We start from the raw sequence: 22193 nt of genomic DNA on the forward strand, positions 1-22193 counted from the left end.
CTTGTTATAGATACAAAATCACTAATAGGGAAGCAAAGCCCTTTATTTTCTAAAGTTGGTCAGAAAAGCTGCTGACTTCTGTCCTTTTACTACAATTTGCCATCATGCTACAAACTCTGCAACAGAATAAATTTTGTAGTAGTTGTGGAATGATGCTTTTTAGTTTTATTGGGTATATTCCTCAAGGCAGGAGAAGTGCCATTTAATTATTTTAACAGCAGTAATATTTGAGTCTTCTCATCTAAACACAAGTACAGTTGAGATATGGAAAGTAAAAAAAAAAAGCAGATTACCAAAAACCTATGAAACAAAACAGAGGTTCTCTAGTACCTATGTTTTGCAGGTGTAAACTATCAAAGTTTAACAAGTCAATGCCAGAAACACAGTACAATGAATAAAAGTCAGTTGAAAAGGTTCCTCATCTGTCAACATTAAGTGACAAACAGGGTAAAGATTTTCAAATTAGTATTTGCTGACCATCAGCTCTACAGAAAAGCAAACAGCAAAAACCAAGACGCTGATGCAAAACTAAGAAGCCTTAAAACACTGCTTATGGCATTCTGATTGAGACCTGACAATGCCCACTTTCAGGCAAGTCTCAGCTTTAAAGAAACAGATACCTATTCTAAGGCAGTGCTTTCTTCTAAAGTTAAACCTAAATTCTTGCTGCTTTCTGAACTCATGTGAAATGGCTCTGTAAAAGTGCATTTAGAAATTAACACCACTTCTAGCGCTTTACCGAAGTAACTTTTAGCATGCTGGTCAAGAAGGACAGGGGTGTAGCCTCTAAGGCCTCAGTGGTTGGGAAATCCACATTCTGTTTGACTGCTGGAAGTATCAGTTCATGTTCTGGATACCAAATCAATCACTCCCTCCCTAGACTTGTATCACCCAGACCACAGGCAAAAGCTAATTACAGTAGTCTTCAATTCAAATGGAAGCATGTTAGAACAACAGGCTGACAGCAACCTTCGTAAAACAGGGTTTTCCTGAGGCTGTTTCATGTGGGAGAAGTCATGAACGGGATTGTCAACAGTGAAGGAATGCATGAAGTATCGGTGCTGGATTAAAAAAACATCAGATTTTATAATGTTAAATAATACGCTCTGAGGTGGCAGTCCACAATCTTGGCCAAGACACATTTGTGCCCAGGCCTGACATAGATCCAACTTTGTTAATCAGATTTACCACACCACCATAGTACCTACAGCAGCTCCATGAAGAGAGGCAGTATCCCAACTGGTATGAATCTCACCAAGCTGAATTTAACTGATTTAAGTTTTGCAGTGAAATTTGCCTCTACATATTTAATATATTGTGAATTAGAGCTTTGAATTCTGTAGTTGCAGCACTTCTAATCCATTACAGGATACCTTAAAGCTAGATTTATGGTACTACGGTCTAAAAATCTCATGCTATTTTCAATAATCCAGACGCAAGAAATCTTAATGAATCATTTCCCCCTTCTATCGCTTTGTACTACTTTCCCCATCTATCCTTGCCACCACTCCTGTGGGACAGAATACGATTGGCAAGGATTCCCTAGCACAGATGAAAGAATTAGTTTTTCTAAAACCTTACTCATTCACCCATCAGCAGAGTACTGTCTGCTGGTAAAGAGACCAGCATGTTGAAACATGGGGTGAGTAGTGAAGGAGACTGCCATCAAAGATACCTTATCCTGAATCTAGTTTGAACAACATTTTGACTGCTGGATCCAAACAAGGCAGAAAAAAAGACTGGTCTAAGAGTCAAAGAACACTACTTGATCAGGAAAGGGAAACTACACTGATGAATATGCTAAAATCATGAAGGGCATTATGAAGAATAGGAAACTGACCTAAACCAACTGCTTACAAAAAAATAATCTCTGGGTAGAACTTACTTTTTACAGGGTAGGAACAGCAGCATCAGAACAGACATTTATTCTTATCACTCAGATTTCTCTGGTCTTCACTGTCATGATTATCATGGCTTACAGTTTAGGCTTTCACAGACACACATAGCAGCTGAAGGTATCAAACAAGGTTTGTGCCTTTGGAGTATGTCTGAGAAACCAGAGATGGCTGCTAGACTCTTTGGGACTGGGCAGGCTCCAGTATAGACACATCTATAGCTGCCTAGTGACTACTTAGAAGAGGTAGCTTCAACCAGGACTACAACAACCCGTTGTAATTTGCAAGACAATAGACAAGATCCGTGCCTTCACACCATGTACCTGAAGAACCTTGCATGGTTTGGAGCAACCCTCATGGAAAGGCAACAGGATAAATAACATTTATGCAGTAGTGTGAGACAACAGTCATTTCTCCAAGATGGAAAAAGTGCAGATTTTCTGAAAAAAAAAAAAAATGTTCTTATTGACTCAAAAAGAGGGGGAAAATAAATAATAAATGACTGGAAGAATAAGAAGTCAGAAACCAAGTTCAGATGCATCAAAAGGGACTAAAAGCAACTTTGTGGCATAGCCTGATGAGATCTTCTCTTTGCATATTTCATTTAATCTTGAAAGTCTGCAATCACAAACATGAGCCAAGAAGAGGTCCTCGGCTTCAACATACAGAACCTAAAGCCATACCATGGAGAATGTAAGTACCTATTCGTAAACAATGAAAAATAAAGCCAAAAAAATTCCAGCTACAAATCACTTAATCGAAAGTTGTCACTTACATGGATTTCATATACCTTATCACTTTCTCTGCATTATTTGATGTTCATTTTCTGTGACAGCACAGCAATCTGGCAGTTAACACCCAGGATGTGAGGTCTAGGAAGATCCCTGAGAGGAAGAACACTTATTTAAACTAAACAACTTACTGACCTGACTGTAGGATGGTTTACCCTGGGAGGTGGTATTTGTAAGAATTTAAGTTTCCTTTACAAAAGAATTTTAAGTATACACTTGAGTAATCCTTGATCCAAATTTTTTTAAGATTCTCTTGTTGACAGATGATCTAATGAAAACAAGGTGATTCACCTGTACAAAGTAGTACATGATCTTCCTTACCTTTCAGTGCCAGAATTTGAGTTGCTTAATCAAAAATAACCATCCCCAAGAAGAAACCTTTGTATGTTTTCTGAAGAATCCCTCTGAATCCCCCAAGAATGAATCTGATCTGTTTCCAGAATGACTTTGAGCGCCATGATGAAACAGTCATCATCTATACAGTAAGAGGTGCCCTCAGGACTACCCTAGCTAGCTTACTACTTCAAACAAGGAACCAACAACTAATAAGAAAACTGTCCTTTTATAACATAAGATTGATTGAAGTGTCCTGGAAGAAACTATAGAATATTCACCAAATCCCCAAGCTCAATCTCAACTGTCACTTGTAGAAAAAAAAATATATTAATAGGCATGTTTGAGACTTAATTTCTTGATATGGTTGGAAACATCAATTACTTTTGTTGACTGCACGCTGTTTCCAACACAGAAAATGTGAAAAGACGTAAGATTCCAGAAGTTTTCTTCATGCAGCTAATACCAGGTTGAATTATCAACTATCCTAAAGGAAAATAAACCAGCCACTAATAAAACCTGATAAAATAAATTCCCAAAAAGCTGCAAAAAAACTGTAGTAAGACATCTATATGATTTCTTCTCCCACTGCCTGGTAAACCAAACCATTCAACTAATACCGATAAATACAAAATTACATAGTTAGAAGACCAAAGGAATTGGGTTCTATCCCGGAAAATGCCAACCTAAAGTGACTAAGGCAGTCACAACTGATGAGCAAATGCACACATGGTCCCAGTTATTACAGCTAGGACAACAGATATGACTCATGAAGGGTTCCTGGAAAGGTGTCTGTTCATCTGCACAAAATACATCAGACATATTCAAAACTTAAGCCCAGTTCTCCAAGTATTTGCTATTCTTCAAAAATGTTCCAGAAGTAGCAGAAAAGAGCCACAAAGACAGCATGAAGATAGAGAGTGCCTTGTGACTAGATAACGGAAACAGTTCCAAGTTATTCAAGCTAATCAATATGGATATGGGAAGAAACTAAGTCCTCTCATAGCACAGAAATACATAAAAAAGATCTTCCAATTAAAAGCAAGCATATGAAACCCTCACATGACTAGAAACTGAAGGCTGACCAATACAAATTAGAGTAGGAACAAAAACATGCAGGGTAGTGAGATCAATTAACACTTGAGTCAGTTATCTGGGGTGGGGATCTGAATTTGCTTATATCTTCAAATCAAAGCTGATGCCATTCTAGAATTCATACTCCAGTAAAAACACAAGTTACTGACTTTAATAAAGGTAGACTATAGTGCATTGGAATATAAAGAGATCAACTACAGATTTTAAAAGCTTCACCCTATAATATCCGTATACTTTTTGATACAACGTATCAATTTGCATTGATGTTAATATTTCACAAATCAAAGCAAGAGAAAAAGGTCTACTGTTCACTCCCATTCTCTCCCCTCACCCCAAAGCTAAAGGCCAATGTGTAATTCTCATTTTCTACAACTGCCCCCACAACTCTGAACACAGATTTTTTTCCTTCAACATTTGTTTTCAGTTTGATATTTCAGCAGATCATAGAGGTACTTTCTTCACCTTTGTAAAAAGGGGAAAGCCTGAAATTATCTTTAGCTTCTGCATTTTTCCCTTTAACCACAACTCATTTTTCTTCCACTACACATACTCCTTATTTTTTCCAGCTGAACCACTTGTTTCTATCTCAGTCATGCCTGCTACTTTAGGCTCCCTCCAAAGCGATGTGCAGTTATGAATGGAAAGCCCCTCCTACATCTGGAGTGAAATCCAATCATCTATTTAAATTTCCTTTAGTAGCTCTCCTTTTACTGGCTAGGTATCAAGTTATTTTCCAAACAGGTAAGTTTTACAGCTTCACTTCAGCTTTAATATTTAAACTTTTATTCCATCCATCTTTTTACTTATGCTTTGTTATTTGCTTTCTTTTGCCACCCATCTTTCATGCAGCCTTCCACGTAAAGTATATTGCTGTTCACCAAGTTCTTCAGCATTTGTTTATATGCAGTTTATATTAAGACCAAGCGATCATGCAATCCTGTAGCATAACATTCAGCTTTTCTGATGTTCCATTAGTATTTATTACTCACAAGTTGTGGGGGATTAGAGGGGAATTCTTTGTCAATTTATGAAGTGCATACCCTTACAAAGATTATGCATACAGTGGGAAGTGGTTAAACATTAAAAAAAAAAAAAGCAGCCAGCAGAAATAATGGCTTCAGTTTGAAGAGCCATCATATACACAACTGGTATTGACACTGAAGAGCAAGAAGCAGGTGGGTGGTCCCAGTGGTGCTGTGGGTACAAAATTGAATATACGCTACCTGCCAGATGCCTGCTAGAGTAAAGGACCAATCTATACAATTCTCTCAGGAACATCTGGATTGTGATAACGTAACACTATATCTTCAAGAGATTTACAGTTTTTAATTAGCACACACTATATTTAATGTTTCAGCTTAGAATCAGTCATTTTATCTCCTGTCTATAGCTTCCTACAAAACAGAACTTAACCAAGAAAAAAAAAAGACAGCCTTATGCAAGGTTGAGATTTCAGAACTTCAAATATGTTAAGTATCTTCAAAAGAAAAATCTAGACATAAACCTACAGCATATAAAATTCTTTTTCTGCAGTTATGAGTTCTTCCCCACATTTTAAGTGTTTAAACAAGAAAGTACACACATAGCTTAGAAGCAGTTGTTGAACTACATACAATTTTATATATGCATTAACAGACCTATTTAATATGGTTGAAAAATGTACTTATACATATTTTTTTCCTGAATGCAGCAATGCATAAAGTTTCAAAAATTCTCTGTGTAACAAGTTGCAGAACCACAGAACTTAAGCAACATTAGAGTGGTGCAGCTGTTCCATACTACCACGTATCTCTCCACAGGACTATAGCAGAATAAACTTAGAAAACAGAAATTAAAATAACTACAAGTTAAGGTTCCAACCTTGCTGTAATACATGTACATACTTTTAAGCTGGCTGGACATTTAAGAGCCTAGACAAAAAGAGATACCACATGCTCATGTTGGCACTGGTAATGAAGGTTCCACTTCTGTATTTCCTAAGATTCCAATTTGCAAGTTTGACTTACACTGATGTTTGCTTAAGTCTTCTAGTAGCTCTGAACTTACTTTTCAAGTCATACCTAAAAACTGTATGAGCCTCACTATAAATATGCTCAGTAGCATATTTATAAGCATATATAAGCATATATGCCCACCGCCCCAAACTTTCAGAAAGAGCACCAATTCTTATGTAATCCATGAAGAAATAGATGGATGGTGAAACTGAGTTTGTTTGCAACTGTAAAACAAATTAAAAGGGAATTCATCAATGGTGTATCATCAGTATTTATTTTCACTATGAGAAAAAGAAATTAAATAACTCAGTTTTCTAGACAACTATGCCTAAGTAAAAGACCACAGTCAAAAGAAATGGGGGAAAATGAACATGTGTTTCTTCTCTTCCTGGATTTATTTTCAACTTTTTTTTTTTTTTAAATCAGGGAACAAAAGTATAATTATTAGCATACACACAATATAAGTGAAAACATAAACATACCATATCTTTCCAGAGCTTCAGAAACTTGTCCTTTCAAATTCTAAAATGGACTTCTACAGTTCTTGTACCTATAATGCAAAACATTACATTTCAGTTTTTGCACTACACTCCATACCAATCTGAAGCTCAATACATCTTCAAAACAATACAATCAAGAATGGCCATCCAACTAGTCACAAGTTTGCAACTAAAGGAAACATACTTAATCACAGAATATCTCAAGTTGGAAGGCACCCATAAGGATCACCGACTGCAACGCCCTGCTCCTCGCAGGACTACCTAAAACTAAACCACATGACTTCCCAAATTAAGTCATACTTCCCATAAAAACCACATCAGAAAATACTTAGTATGTCAGGGAAACTACGAAAGCAGCAAGTCCATACACACAATGTTCCTTATTCTTTCCTCTGTAGCGATGCAATAGTTTTACAATTCCATTCATCCAGTTCCTTACAAATGTCCATTTCCTTTATCTTGAAGATTTTGGCAAGGTTTCTCCTTCCCCTCCCCACCTCCCACCCCTTTTTTTTTTTTTTAAGAATTTGTATTTATAATTAGAAAAAACCCACACCCAACACTGAAAAGAAGTCACAGACAGAACCACATCTTTACATCTTTGTCCTGGCTGCACAAAATTGCTAGAGTTTGGTAAGTTTTTTCTAGAAATTGTTCATTTTCAGGAAAGCCATAATTAACAAGAGACACACAACTAAAACTGACTTCAAAATGTTTTCAACAAATACGTAAAAGCACAATAAATTTCATGGGGAAAAAGTGACAAATGGGCATATAGGCATATAACTAAAGAAATCTAGTAATTACTTTCCAAAGAGTTACTCATTTGTACAGACTACCACATTTCCAGTACTGTGAAGATTTAATACTTAAGTTTCTTGGTTCTAAAACTCTATTAAGAGCAAATAGCTGATTTAGGCTTATCTCCAATATAGATCAAAGTTCCCATCAAGGAAACCCTGATTTGGTTACCTTAAGAGTACATTCAGGTTTTTCTTAAAAGATGTCAAACCACAGAGAACCCATCCAATACCAAAGGCCCAATTCTTTATCAGGGATGTGAAATGGGGTGATCCTGGACTGACAGTCATCAGTCATGCCAGTAAAGCTCTAAAGCACTAGCAGTCCGTACACAATTTTTTTTATTTAAAGAAAAAAGTTAATTAGGGCACCCTACCTGTTTCATGAAACAAGATTGCTATTTCAACAAACAATTATGGTAATTATGTGGATTTATGTACAATTAGGATTAATGAGTTAATGTTATGCAACTGTGTTAATAAAGCTTTACTACCATTCAGAAGAAGAAAAAGAATAAGTTTATCTGAACAATGAGACAGTAACTGATTTTCCTATGTGGAGGTGGCACTTCTACTCCACACCAACAACAGAAATACAGAATATCTACCTTATATTCTACTAAAGAATAATTCTTCATTCACAATGATGCCATTAGGCAAACTCAGTTGAAAGTATTCTGGCAATGTGACCAATTTCACAGCTTGTATCACAGAGCTTCTAGCTTAAACTCCAACATATATATTTGTTCATGTACACACATAGAGCAATGTCATCTCTATGAAATTCACTCACTCTCTCCTAAGGTGCAAAAGCTCCAGCATTCACTATGCACAGAGTACGAGCAGAACACAAAGTACAGCATGAAAAAGTATCTATCAAACAAACACATCCATCTGGGATCTTAAGACTACTGCCCAGCAATAGGAGAAGTGAAAACAAAGGTTCTCAACATAACTGAAGCTATGCAGTTTAAGACAGTACAATTTACAGAAGAAACAAGACCATAGTTGGAGGAGATGGAGACAAGGGTCTCGCTTGATAACATGTACCTAACAGCAGAAAAGCAAGAAATCCCAACAGCACAGAACTGAGGCTCCCAGACTTCCAGTTCTCTTTACTCAGTCCTCCCCCAACAGCTACCACCAAGGCAGAGCAGGAGTTCTGCAGTCTACTAAAAAAATTTGCTCAAAGGCTACACAACCACCAGCATGCAATACAAAAATTTGTAATGCATGTCTAAAAGGAATGAAAATAATTTCATGAAGTCAGATGTGCTTTCACATTCACCTTTAGTATACTTATTAGCATTAAGCCACATCTGCCTAAAAAAAATGCAAATGGCAAATATGACTAAAAGCATGGCTAACACTATTGCTTCCACTCAACCTAAAGAAATCTTGATCTGCCACATGACCAGAGTCAAGAGCTGCTTGTTTACAACAGTGTCATACATTTTCAACAAGGAAGAGACTTCAAGGCACACAATGATGTTAGCAAAGATGGTAAGCCACTGAATTAACAAAACGGCAGCAAACAAAACTGCGAAATATTAAAGAAATTAATTATAGATCACAGAAAATACTCTGCAACTCTTATGTCTGGCTTGATGAAAGGCATCATGAAATCACCCCTATCAGGTGCTTAAACAATGTTTCCCACTTTTTTTTTTTCCAAGAACTGTCACAACACAGGAGCAGAAAATAGATTGTTAACATACTTTCAAATGAGAATAATTTTCTTCCACAACTGACATTTTTATCTAACAACATTAGCCAAATAAACAACAACTATTCACAAACAGCCTTCTTTCAATAAGATATTCAGGTCATAGGAACCATGCAAATGGAATATTTATCATCACCTTACAATGTAAAGGGCTCAACCAATGCCACCAAGAAACACCACTATTTTCTGTGAAAGTGAAGCATCCTCCTGTGCCCTTGACCTCTGATGGGACTTGCAGGTTGTGTGGACTATAAGTATGTATTTCTATGGTCCACAACAGACTAAGTTTTGCTACAACAGCTGAAACACACCTAGATGCTAGTATACCTTGGACTTTCTAAAAATAACATAGACTATATACACATACTAAACCACAATTCCAAACAAAAATCATTGTCTGAATCATTATCTGAATATAAGGCTATACAAATAAAAGATGAAAACATATTGGAAGTAGCGATAGACCTCCTCAGTATTATCTAGCTTTATAAGAGTTTTTGAACTCTTTTAAGATAACAAAAAACATGATACTTTAAAATCAAAATATTTTAGGCATTGAAGTAATCAGCTCAAACACATGAATAACCATAATGCAAAAGAAAAAAACTCATCTACAACTATGACAGCATTTCCTGAAATATTTTGACCTGCAGCCCATTTTAGAAGTTCAGCTGCTTTAAGAGTCACACCACCACCCTCTAACACCCCAAGCCTGCTGAACCGCAGCTGCTGCAACCTGGGTCCCAGAGCATACCAGAGCAGGAGCACACAAGCAGTGCCAGAGCCTGGCTGCCTGGACAAGTCTGGCATCCCTCAGCACCGTGCAAGCTTGGCAACATGTTAGATAGCTCTTGAGGCTCCCCTGCACACAGCTCCTTAAGGTAAGGGAGAGGAGGTGTTTATTTGTCATTCTAATCTCCTGATTTCACCGATTTCTTTGGTGTAATGATTATCAACAAGTCCAAAAAGGGGTCCACCAAAGGGAGCAGAAGTGTGGTCTCTTCTATGAAGGAAAGACAAAGAACTAGCTTCGCTCCTGAAAATCTAGGTTGGTCAAGACAGCAGAAGTCCTGCCACAGTCCCCACAGGACACCAGAGTGAAAAGCAGATGATGTGGACTAATCCCTGCCAACAAATTATGCAACAACTACCAAACCCAAATACAGGTTCCACAGTTTTCTGCTTGTGATCCCACTGGCTGATGCGAGGCCCAGCAAGACCAACTGGGTTTCAAACTGAGACAATGTACCTTACAGGTTTTGGTACACTTTAGTTTTGTCTTACTTAGGTCACAGCTTTGAAATTATGTCATACAAGTATTGCACATGGAGGACAGGGAGGTGATTCAAGACATCCAGCATGGCTTCACCAAGGGCTAGTCTTGCTTGACCAACTTTGTGGCCTTTTACAATGGAGTGACTACATAAATGGACAAGGGAAAAGCCAGAGATGTAATCTACCTGGACTTTTGTAAGGCTTTTGACACAGTCACACACAATATCCTTCTCTCTAAATTGGAGAGATGTGGATTTGATGGGTGGGCTATTCAGTGGATGAGGAATTGGTTGGATGGTTGCATTCAGAGGGTAGTGGTTAACAGCTCAATGTGCAGATGGAAATCGGTGACAAGTGGTGTCCCTCAGGGGTCTGTATTAGGACCAGTAATGTTCAGTATCTTCTGCTGTGGTTGACATGGCTGAGGGACAGGATGCCATCCAAAGGGACCTGCACAAGGTCGAGAAGTGGGCCCATGTGAACCTCATGAGGTTCAACAAGGCCAAGTGCAAGGTCCTGCACCTGGGTCAGGGCAACCCCCAGTATCTATACAGGCTGGGCAATGAAGGGATTGAGAGCAGCCCTGCAGAGAAAGACTTGGGGGTACTGGTGGGTGAAAAACTGGACACGAGACAACAATGTGCACTCACAGCGCAGAAGCCCAACCATATATATACTGGGCTGCATCAAAAGCAGTGTGGCCAGCAGGTTGAGGGAGGTGATTCTGCCCCTCTGCTCTGCTCTGGTGAGACCCCACCAGGAGTGCTGCATCCAGCTGTGGGGCTCCCGGCACTGGAAAGACATGGATGGACTTGTTGGAGCAGGTCAAGGAGGGCCACAAAAACTATGAGAGGGATGGACCACCTCTCCTGCAAGGAAAGGCTGAGACAGTTGGGGTTATTCAGCCTGGAGAAGGCTCTGGGGAGACCTGATTGCAGCCTTTCAGTATTTAAAGGGGGAACAGAGAAAGATGGGGATAAACTTTATAGCAGGGCCTGTTGCAACAGGACAAGGGGTAATGGTTTTAAACTAAAAAAGGGTAGATTTAGACTAGACATAACAAAGAAATTTCTTACAATGAGGGTGGCAAAACACTGTAACAGGCTGTCCAGAGAAGCGGTAGATGCCCCAGGCCTGGAAACACTCAAGGTCAAGTTGGACAAGGCTCTGGATCAACCTGATCTAGTTGAAGATGCTCCTGCTCACTGCAGGGGGGTTGGAATAGATGACCTTCAATGGTCCCTTCCAACCCATGCTATTCCATGATTCTATGAAAAAACAAAAAGTAGTACCGTCCATATCAAGCAGCCAGCTGGTAGATCAGTTTGAGTTTGGGCTAAACCATCACCACTGTAATGCACCTCTGGGACAGTTCCACTGTTGACATATGACATAAGCATGATTTCCAAAGGTAAAGTATATGAAGACCGAGCATGTTTTTAAAGCTATTTGGATGGATGCAAATAATAATGCTTTTTGATCCAAAGTTATGATCAGCCACATACTGTGAATATCCTTTCCAAGCCAGCAGAATAATAAAAAAAAATCCAGAAAAGAAAAAGTCCAATCCTCTGCTTTGCTAACTAGAAGCTTCTCTTAACACACACATACCCCTGTTCTAAGGAAATGCAAGTTGCTTCAAAAGGTCACCCCTCTTACCGAAGACAGTGAAGTGAGGGTCCAGAGGGAAGCCACCCATTTAGTTCCACTCAGCTGAACAACTGCAGCTTCTCCTAATTCTTCACCACTCTGTAAAACATGGGTAAAGAACCATGCAGGATGGTAACAGAAAAAGGATCTGTAAAGACTGACTTCCACCCCCCTCCTCCATTCCTCAGTTTGCATAATACAGGAAAGCAAGCTCAACCTATTAGAAGTAGTTAATGCTTCCTTTAAGAGATTTGTTTGTAAGAGAGAATATGAGAGTTCTGTGAGACAGAACACTATAGTAATATTTAATTTATAATGTAAGCTTGCGACCCAAAAGTTTTTCTGTCAATAAATTATGCCAGTCCTAGCCACAAGAAGGTGGAGCTATTTAAAAACAGCAATTTAAAGCGCTGTTTGCTCACACGTTTCTGGATCTCAACTTTATTTGATTTTATCTATTTTATATTTCTCCTATGAGGTTATTTTCCTGAAGAAACATGTCACCAGCTGGTATAGCTACTGAAGTGTTGCTTCATTACAAATTATTACCTTTACACTGTATTTGCTTTCTGCTAATGAACCAGCTACATTACACACAGTACTACTCATATGAACCAGCTTTTTTCCAAACTTTTATTCATGAGCAATACAGCCTTCCGAGGCTGACAGGCACTGCTTATAAATACAGGAAGTTAATGCAGTAAATGTTAAGGTCAAAGTATTTAAGGTGACAAAAGTCACTTCAATCATGCAATTTGCTTATTGCTGCGTCTCTGGGAACCAACTATTTTGCAAAGCTTACAACACTCTCCAGGGGTGGGGAGGAGTTTATTTTCTAAAATAAGTTAATATTCTATTCTAAATGTTACAAACTGATAGCAAATGTATTACCCCTCTCCTTCCATGTACAAATCAGAATTTGATTAATGACAGAAACCCTTTCAAAACCTCTTTTCGATAAAACTCATAGCTACCTTAAGTATACTGGTTACTTCAGGAAAATGTGTAAAACATACTTTCTTTGTTTAAAAATCAATATCAATTCATTTACTAAAGTGAAGCAAAAACCTGGCCCACAGTACCAGAAACAAAGATTGATACTGGAAATGAGATATATGCCTACATACTTTAGGAATTTTCTCTCCTTGTCCTTCAATTGCACATTCTATTTTTAAGAGTTAGTGGCTTTTATCTTCCAGTGTACAAATACACTGGTGTGGGGAGGGAGAAAGACATTTCCTGCATTTAAAAAACAAAGATGAGTTCTCTCTGGACATTCAGTTAGTAAACTGAAAGCAAAAGTAGCTGGGGAGAGGGGAAATAATAATTAACATAACATTCCTGCATAGCAAAAACTAAGATGATGCAAATTTACAAAAAAGTAAACACTAAATTCATTGCATGATAGCTGTCATATCATATACTACACTAATTATTGTTTATAAAAAATATTATATGCTTAAACATGTTCACAATTAAACATGTTTATGACTACTAAAACTTGACTCAAAGATATTCCTCTCCCCCCGCCCCAGTTATGGGTTTGGTTAAGCAGAACCTCTGAATTCATAAAGAGCTAGTGAAGAACAGATTAAAGCACAGATTGATAATGAAGTAAGTATGATTTTATACTGAGGTACATATTTCATATTTCCAAAGCAAGTTTTCTCCTACAAAAAGTGAAGTTAAATAAAAAAAAAAACCCCAAACCTGTTTATTTTCTCAAGTGGATTACAACACAGACAATCTCAAGTTGCTCTAACAGGGACTTTTAACAAGCTGAGAACATCCCTAGATGTTTTTAACATATACACACAGTTTTAAATTCGATTCACAAAAGACATACCATTTGCATATGTCTTTAAGCAGCAGCAGTAATTAAAAAAAAAAAAAAAGACTAAAACTTTTATTTCCTGTTAAAAAGGGGATCAAACCCACACAATGTTAAGAGTCCTGAAGAGGACCTGGACTGAGAGATCTAGGCTTTGAAACACACTGCTGTGAAAAAGTTAACCACCTCTGGTTTTTCAAACCTGCCTTTCCTTCAGGACATTTTTTCATTTGTTGTTGGGGTTTTTTGTTTGGTTTGGGTTGCGTTTGTTTTTGGTTTTTTTTTTTTTTTTTTTTTTTTTTGTCACACAGCCATACCCCTAAAAAACCGCAAACAAATCAAAGCATTTATTGTGCCATCTAGTAGCTTGGTGCTTTTATTTCTAAATTCTTGGGAGATACGCAGGATACTCCAGTGAGAGAAATAGCAAACAACTCCAGTAAACAGAAAAATAACTTGTTAATTCCAGTATGAAAGATGCTACATTAAACAGCAAACACTTAGAGTGGAATGGAAGGCATTCATAAAAGAGACATGAAGTAGCTGTAATATTGTGCAGAAATAATTTCAGTTAAAGGCACTTTTTAGCCCTGTAAACCTAAGCAGTGGTCTAGCTTTTCTTCCAAGGTTTGCCTGTATTGAATTGACAGAACATTATTGTTATGAAGACAAGTCATAACCACTGCAAACTGCATCTGTTTTAGAAGACAAATGTATGTGAGGAAAACTATCAAATATCCATAGCAATCTGGTAATGCACATTTCATGTTTTCAATTCAATGCGCTAGTTAAACTCTGAATTTCACAGTTATTTTCAGCTTTTGGAAAAAAAGCACCTTCAACTGTTTCCAAGATGAAAGGGCACAGGGTATTGTGCCACCATCCAAACCAAGCAGTTTGTGAGAACCATAAAGTCCATTTTCCAGCAGTTTTCATTCTTATCAAGAGGAACCTCTCACCACATCCATTATTCTCCCACCCAGTCATAAATGTCTAACAATGCAGTTAAACTTAAAGAGTGTAGCTTCTCCCTTAGCAGGGAATCTCTAACTGGATGCTATCTGCATGAATTAGGAACTTGATCTTGTCTTTTAGACCTCTCCCTTTCAAACCAGTCAAAAAAAATTATAAACTGACAATACAATCACTTAGGTCTTACTTCATTGGAAATCAAAGCTAAAATCAGGTACAATTCCTCACTGAGGAACTTTTCAGTAGAGAGGCATGGTAAAAGTAATTTGACAAGCTGATTCTCACAGAGCCTCAGGTTTGCACTGACTCCTACTGAGGCAGGGAAGTTTCCATACAGACACAGAGGGACCATCCCTGAAGTGATGTGTAAGTCACAGGCTTTGTCCCAGAATTAGAACATCAGTTACGAAGAAGGAAACAAACAACTATTTCCATTAGCTGAAGAAAGAAAGAAGAAAAAAAAAAAGTGTAACTACAAGTCTATAGATTACAGGTTCTTGCCACTTAGAGGAGAGCTGTGGAATATGTTTTGTTTCCCAAGCAGTAGTAACTTCTGAATGACCACATCACGTCATGTTAGACATCGACTTACAAATCGACTGAACCACAACAACCCATAGAGTTCCTTTCACAGAAACACTGCAGGTACAGGTTAAAACTGAAACCCAGGAAGCCGCGCAGTCAGGAGCGCCAGGTCACATTTACCAGCAAAGCCGCCAGTTCACGAGTTAGCAGATCCAACTCTTCAGAAACACGAACAAGTGAACATACTTTGTTAAGCAGGCCTTGCGCACTAGTTACACACCCTCGCAGTGCTTCACATACCCGTACCTCCCCGACTGCCACAGCCGGCCATGCCGAAGGCACCGCGGTGCCCCGTGCCCGCAGCAGTCCCGCGGAGCGGGCACCGCCGCTGCGCCCTCGGGCGAGACGGGAAACTGAGGCCGGGGCGGGCTGGGTTCACCCAAGGTCGCCCAGCGAGCCCGGTCCCCCCGAGGGGCGGGCAGAGCCCGGAGCCACCCGGCCTTCCCGCTTACGGGGAGGCGCGGGGCGGCCCCGCAGCCATGTGCCTCACGGGGAGGAGAGGGAGGGCCGCCGAGGCCACGCACCCCTGCCGCCGGAGCCTCCCGCCCGCCTTCCCCACCCCAGCCGGGGGATCACCCGGCGGAGGAAAGCGGGCAGGGCCACCTCCCGGCTCCCTCCCCTTCAGGGCCGGCGTGAGACGGGCGCCATCCCCCCTCCCGGCCCTCCCTCGGGCCGGGCGCTGCGCAGCGCCTACCGACCTGGGCGCCACGGCCTGCTGCTCCCAGTCACTCCCGCCGCCGCCCGGGCTCATGCGGGGGCCGCGCCGCAGGCGAGGAGGCGCTGCCGCTGCTGCTGCTGCTGCCGCCGCCAGCGGAGCCGTCGGGGCCCCGGGGCGGAGGAGACGGGGCCGCGGCCTGGAGGGGCGGGGAAGGGAGAGGCAAGAGGCCTGGCGAGGCGGGCGGCGCGCAGGGGCGGAGGGCAGGCCGGGCCCGCGGGTGCGCCTCCTCTCGCGGACTCACTCGCTCTCAGCCCGAGCCCCGCGCCACCATCTTGGGAGCAACGCGGATATCGGCGCGGCGCAAGCTCGGAGGACTCGCAGCGGGCGGGGGTGGGGCGGCAGGAAGGAGGACCCACTGTGTCCCGGCGTGCACCGCGGGCGGGGGCGGGCGGACGAGGCGGCTGCGCCACGCTACCCACCGCGCGAAAACCATAGAGTTCCCGGACCGGTTCCTTCCTGTCTTTTTCACTCGCGGCGCCCGGCGGAAGGGGGCCGAGGCGGCGCCTGCGTGCCTGCACGCGTGAGGTGGGAGCCGCCATGTTGGAAGAGGGCAATTAGGGCGATGGGATGGGGGCGGGGCTTCCCTCCCTAAGGAGCGGCGGGCAACCCAGTGCGCGGGGTGGTGACGCGCGGACGGGGCGGAGCCCGCGTTTGAGCATGCGGAGGCTGCCGGGGGGGGGGGAGGGCTCCTGCACGGGCTGGGGCTGGGGGTGTGAAGGCGCGCGGCCGTTCTAGGGGCGCGCGGGGCCGCCGGGAGCGCGCGCCTGCGCGCACATACACGAGTGTACGGATGCGCGCACGTACGCACACACATGTGCACATACCCAGGCATACGGGCCAGGGGATGTACACGGGCATATGTGTCCGCACACATGCATATACCCAGGCATGCACATGCATGTAGTATGCACATACATGCATGCACCCTGACGCACAACAGGTGCGCCAGCATACATGTACGCACATGCGCGTGCATACATGCATTTGCATGTGCACATGTGCCCCCGCACCCGCTTGCCCAGCCACAGGCCGCCCAGCGCTCTGCTGCCCAAGCAAGCACGGGGCACAGCCGCCATAGCACAGCACCGGGCCATGGCTGCAGCCGGCGAGGAGAGCGGCTGCCACCACCTCCTCCAAGCCCCTCAGAGAGGTCCCCACCGAACCCCCGCCACCGCCAAGCCCTGCGAGGCTGGGCCTGGCCAGCACGCCCCATGGCAGCCCGCCCAGGGTTTATCAAGTTTAATCTGGGCAGGGGGCCAGGGAGGGAGTGCAGGAAGGGGGACGGCCGGTGGCTGGGTGCTGCTGCTGCTGCTGGCCGAGGCACACGGGGACAGGCAGTGCCTGGCCTGGCCGCCCCGGGCCCCTTGGCAGGCGAGGGGAGGCCAGGCCGGGTGGGAGCTGGAGGCCAGCTCGCAGTGAGGTGCAGGGAGGGCCTCACTGTCACAGCCCGCGGCAGAGGCCACCACGGCATAAATTGAGGTCACTGAAAGCCCCGTGTTACCCAAAGCCCAGACCCTGGGGGGCACCCAGGGCAGAACTGGCTGGCGGTGCTGGGAGGGTCAGAACGCAGCAGGGCCCTGAGCGTGGGCAAGAAGCCCCCTGGTCCTGCACAGCCCTGCGCGAAGCCCGGCTCGTCTGCCCCAACAAATTCTTCCGTTGCCTCTTGGGTCATTTCTTTCCCTCCCCTGCCTACGACCAGGCCTATACATTGCAAGCGTGCCTTTTTTAGGGATTTTAAAAGCAAAAGTAAAATTTGTGTTTTGGCTAGTCAATATTGAAAGCAGGTTGATAAAATAATTTCAAAGTTGGGCAAAGCATACAAAATCTTACTCTTTGGGATATTGAGTTTTTGTGTACGTTAACTATATGGAGCTGCAAGCATGGTTGTAGGAGACTAAGTAGAAAGAAAAAAGGAAAATGGGTCTGAATCTTTCTTACATTATCCCTTAATAATTAAAATAATAAATAATTACATAGAAGTCATTCTACCCTGGCAAAGAGTATACTTTTTCTTTTTAATTAAAATGTATAATCTAGAAGCATGAGAACTTCTTAAATGTTAGAATAAGCTGTTAAAACCATCAACATAAATTCTCAAAGGCAAGATACTGAAGCCAAGGGTTTGTTTTGGGCCAGGAAATGTGTGTTTAAGATCTTTAAGAAGACATGGATACATGTTTTTAGCAAAATTTTGGAAGACCTAATGTGTCTGTTACAAGGTAATAGCTGGTAAGAACAGTGGACTTAAACTAAATCATTAAAAATCAGCTCAGAGAGTCCTGGTACTCACAGAGAATGTGGTGGGCAGATGTATAATTGAAATACTAAGACTGAGTGAAGTACTCTCTACTTCAGTGTGGTCTGAAAGCAGGGTACATTGCCGTGCTCAGATAGACATCAGTATGCATCTAAAAATAATAACTGGGATGAACGCAGACTTCTGCATCTGGAGGCTCTTTCCCTCACAGCAGCAAAACCTGCCAACTTTGATGTATTAAAATTTCAAATTCAGGACAAAGTTTATTTGCTAAGAGCTTTCCTGTTACCTCAGATAGAGTAATACTAAGAAAACTGGCTCTGGAAGGTGCACTCTTTCACTGGTTTTCCCTTGTTGTGCTGCCGAGCCCACATGTCCAGTCCTTATCTCCTGCTTGATTATAAGGATGCTATAGGGAAGTGTGTCACAGGCTAAAGTCCGAGTAAGCAACATCAGCTGCTCTCCTCTTGCCTACAGAGCCTGTCTTCTCATCACAGAAGTGCTCAGGCTGGTCAAGCATAGTTTGCTTCTGGTAAATCCATGCTGGCTGTACCCAGTCACCTTCTTGCTCTTACTGAGTCTGGAAAGAACCTCCCAGAGTTTCAGGTGAAGCTGATCAAGACATGTCCTCCTTGATCATACTCCAGATCCTCCTTGCCTCCAGCCCTTAGAGACTTCCCATGAACACCATGATCATTCAGAGATGACAGATGGTGGCCTCACAGTGACAATGGCCAGCTCTCAGTGTGCTTGGTCGCTTCCCATCTGATCCCATGGGCTTAGTCCATAACTTCGTCCTCCTCTTGTGTGAGCAGCACCTTTTCTGTCAAGGTTTGCTACTACCCATAGGGATCTGGGAGCCCCAAGACCACACCTTGCCAGTAGCAAGGGCACCGATCTAGTCTTTTCTGTGTCTTGTGCCACTAGGTGCTCTGCCCCATTAAGCAGCAATACCACAATTTCCTTAGTCCTTTTGCTGCTGATGTACCTACAGATGCTCTTACTGTCCTTCACATCCCTCACCAGTTTCAACTTTGGCATATCAGGCTTAGATGATGCTTCTAAAGCCCTTCCTGGAATATACCCCAGACAGTCATGGCATGGAAGCTGTCTCCATAACTTCTATCAGGTCATTTAGCCATCTTCTTGCATCCTTATAGCAGGAAGGACCAGGACTGCTCAAAATATCCAAGACAGGGACACTGTGGATTTATATGATGGCCATCTTCTTTACCACTCATTCTTTCCAAATAGTAGCTGACACTTGGTTTGGAGTTGGTTTTTTTGGCCCTTGCAGAGCATCAAATGCATTTTTTTCCCATGGAACTATTGATTGCAATCCTGAGATCTGGTCCCTAGTTAGTAGTGAGCAGCTTGTGGTCCATCACTGCTCAGAGGTAATATTGCTTAGACATATCACAGGTTTTCCTCTGAAGAAACCAATGCAATTTTGGTAGAAACCAGGCAGATGATAACAGACAGAGGAAGTGTGCATGATAGATTGAGCTGATGTGGATGCTGGGGTTTATGTATTGCACTGAGTGGGTGCAGAGGTAATGGAAGGAGACTTCTCTGAATAGGACACGTATAAAAAGGCTCTGCCTTCTTTCTGTTTTGTGGAGGCATGGGACAAATTACATTGGCTGTGGACATACAAAGAATGATACGTTAAGGAATATCCCCAGAGCAAATCACTCTATAGCAGTGTTCCATGGATGACCAAGCTGCATGATGGATTTCACTTTGATTCTGCTAGGGAGAAATTGCTATATTTGGGGAAGTACTAAATCACTTTTAGGCTTTATAGCATGTGCTTGCAACTTTTTTTTTTATTACTCTGAAGTAGCTTGACTAGCCATAGATTAACTATGGGCATTGGTTTCTGTTACAAAGGGGATAATTGTACTTTCCTGCCTCATTTAAGTATGTTACATATTCTGCAGTGCTTGGCTATTAGGGTACAGAAATGCTTTTGCTGCCTGGAGTGCTTTCAGCTACTTTACGTTGGTATAGTCAGCTGCTGGAAAGCAACTGGATCTGCCCAGCTGAGCAGACTCCGAATTTGGAGAAGTCTGATTGGAATTCCTAGTGGAAAAGGCACCACTCCCTCCCTGCTTCCTCCCTAATCCCTGCTGCAGCTCTGGAGCCTGGGTGTGGACTGCAGCTGAGGCGAACAAGTGGTTTGACTATTTTGCGGCCATCCCCTCCACAGAGCAGGCTCCAGTGAGGTGCTTCAATTGCGTGGCTGAAGTAATGCTTTGTAAAAAAGTAAAAATCAACAACTATAGCTAATAACCTGGTCACTAAGTAGAAGCCACACAGAATATCTAATCTTAACATTTGAACATTTGGAAACAAGTGGTTTTTTTTAACTGCTGAAGGGGATCAAATACGACTTGCCTCATACACAAATTATATGGAATAGGCAGCGGTTTCCAGCAGGAGGAAAAGGACATTAAAAATAGAATCCCAAGCCTCTTTCACCATTTACTATTGATGCTGGAGAAATGCCATTGTGAACCAAGTCTGCTGCATATTAATTTCAGTAGACAATGATGTCTCATTTCAGAGCTTTGTAGAAAACAGTTTCCTCTGGAGATGTCTTCGTAAACGCACGCAAAACACCGAATGTGTCCTGTTTTCATTTCATGTGAAACCCCCAATACAAAAGGCCTGGTAATACTTTTTTTGTGTGTTGACTTCTAATAATTATGTGAGTGAAAATCAGATTGTGGGGCTCTGTAAGTGTAACCTCTTAGATGATAGCATCTTTTTGTGAACAATCTACCTTAGCTAATCCTCTTTAGATGGAAGGGGTACACTGAAGTGTTATGAGCCTTTGGGAGCCAAGCCAAAAGCTTCAGCTTGCTGACAGCTGAAGCCTTTATGCCTGCCTTTGCAGATAAAAAGATAAGGAAGGAGAAAAGATCATCAGCAATATAGTGAAATACTGAAGTCCTGAGGTAGAGTTTACTCTGGGCAACTGGGAGGTAAAAAATCCCTGTGGTGGGTGGATGATGATGATGCTGGACTGCGGTGGTCCGTACTCTCATCTGTTCCTCCCTTTCCCTGGTAGAAGTTTGGAGATGGATGGAACATTCTTGACTCAGATCTCATTTTCAATGCAGATAGGGAGACTTGAGCTCTTAAGGCTATCTATAGGGGACTGCAAGTCAGTTGACTTAATACAGTGTAATCCTTAGCTTAAGTAGGCGGTGAAGGGAAGACAGTGCAGTGGAGTGTGCATAGCCAGGCCTTGGCAGGCGAGTGAGTTGCTTTGAGCTCAAGCCCTGGATGCAGGAGAAGTCAGGTCACAACTGAAGTGGGTGTTGCTTCTAACCTTTTCTCCTCTCATTCCTGGCATGATGGTGAGGAGTTAACTAATTTAAAGTGGTTAGTAACGTGCCCCCCAAAACTTAAAGCCTGTCCAACCCCTTCTGGCCACTCCACCCTTTGCCCCTTATGGCAAACGTGACCCCTCTCTGTACTGAGAGCTGTGGTAAAACTCTCAGTGGAGTCAGATACAAGTGATGCAAGTGGAAACAGGGAAACAGGCACTTCACTTCTAAGAGTCATCTGGAGATGGACTAGATATGATTCCCACCACCACATATATATTTGTATACAGGTGTGGTTTTTTGCCAGCGTTGATTTTTAGTGTCTGAAACCCATCTTAGGTTTTGTTATTGGTTTGTTATCTAGGAATAGCAAAGAGAATGTTTAAACTCTACCAAATCACGGCTTTTTTTTATTCACAAGACAGAAACGTTA

At 42.3% G+C, this 22193-nt stretch overlaps 1 protein-coding gene and 1 long non-coding RNA gene across 10 annotated transcripts in view; one reads left to right on the top strand and one right to left on the bottom strand.

Annotated features, from left to right (window-relative positions):
* The window catches only part of UBE3A (ubiquitin protein ligase E3A), a 55336-nt gene extending 38672 nt beyond the window's left edge, over window positions 1–16664 (bottom strand). For 5 of the 9 annotated variants that reach the window (XM_037376085.1, XM_037376089.1, XM_037376090.1 and 2 more), the window contains exons 1-2: window positions 16146–16500; window positions 6591–6658 (exon numbers count right to left, since the gene is read on the bottom strand). The gene's annotated coding sequence lies outside the window, so the exon portion shown is untranslated. Of the gene's footprint in view, window positions 1–6590; window positions 6659–12068; window positions 12159–16145; window positions 16501–16584 lie in introns of those variants that run through there. The other 4 variants (XM_037376086.1, XM_037376083.1, XM_037376087.1 and 1 more) reach the window with 2 other exon arrangements.
* The window catches only part of LOC119142759, a 31561-nt gene continuing 25991 nt past the window's right edge, over window positions 16624–22193 (top strand). Inside the window, exon 1 of the long non-coding RNA XR_005102416.1 lies at window positions 16624–16690. This is a non-coding gene — a long non-coding RNA (uncharacterized LOC119142759). The remainder of the gene's footprint in view (window positions 16691–22193) is intronic.

This window comes from Falco rusticolus, chromosome 2, assembly GCF_015220075.1.
Source record: "Falco rusticolus isolate bFalRus1 chromosome 2, bFalRus1.pri, whole genome shotgun sequence".
Lineage (NCBI taxonomy): Eukaryota > Metazoa > Chordata > Aves > Falconiformes > Falconidae > Falco > Falco rusticolus.